The sequence below is a fragment of the Etheostoma spectabile genome, chromosome 18 (genome assembly GCF_008692095.1).
Source record: "Etheostoma spectabile isolate EspeVRDwgs_2016 chromosome 18, UIUC_Espe_1.0, whole genome shotgun sequence".
NCBI lineage: Eukaryota > Metazoa > Chordata > Actinopteri > Perciformes > Percidae > Etheostoma > Etheostoma spectabile.
This window is the reverse complement of record NC_045750.1, coordinates 14,042,563-14,043,490: the sequence shown is the minus strand read 5'-3', so window position 1 is coordinate 14,043,490 and position 928 is coordinate 14,042,563.

The following is a 928-nucleotide window of genomic DNA, read 5'->3' as shown; positions in this document are numbered from 1 at the left end:
TTTTTTTTTTTTTAACGTGCCAGTGATGCCAAAATTATAGTTTTACTGCAAGACAGAATGCCCTGTGTGGCCCGGTTCATTTTCAGATCTGCACTTTGATACCTCTCCTGATCTTTCCTTAACGTTGGAACATGTAGACTGGTTTTAGTAATCTGTCACACTAAAAATCTTGGATAATTTTTTAAAGTGTTACACTCCACCTGTAATCAGGACATGCATGGACAAATGGATGAAATGATTAACATGAGAGTAAAACAAAGTGACCAGTAGTCCTGTGGTGGCCTGTGTTATCATGAACCTTTATTTTTATACAAAATACAAAATTCTAAACAAGTGTCACAAATTTTCATTTGACACTGGTTCAAAAAGTCCATCCCACATACTTGAGACATTTACGTTTTAAATCAACATCTTTTCAATCAGATGCCTTTATTATATACATACATCTACGTTGCCTGTCATTAGGTTTTCCTATTTAAAAACACTTAACCATTGTTTCTTTTTGTTGTTAAGGAAAAAGGTTATTCTAGGGTTCATTTTTCAGACAGTTCAGGCACTGGCTATTTCTGTAAGCATGGCCTCTCTCTGAACATCGCATGGTCTTATGTTGCCTCAGAAACTAAAGTGAATGTACTGCCAAACCTTTTGACGGGTGACAGTGCTGAGTTAACAGCCATACAGCGTTGTATGACTTAACTATATGGCTGTTTTTGTAATTATGATTTACTTAAACATTACAATCTAATGAGATTGAGACTTTGTCTTGTGCCTTTCCAGCAATTTCCTAATACCAGTTGGGTTTATTAACTTTATAACTGGCCTACTCAAACGCTAATTTTAAATGCCTTGCCTCAGCACCACTATAGTCTGAGACTAACCTGTGTGTGTGTGTGTGTGTGTGTGTGTGTGTGTGTGTGTGTGTGTGTGT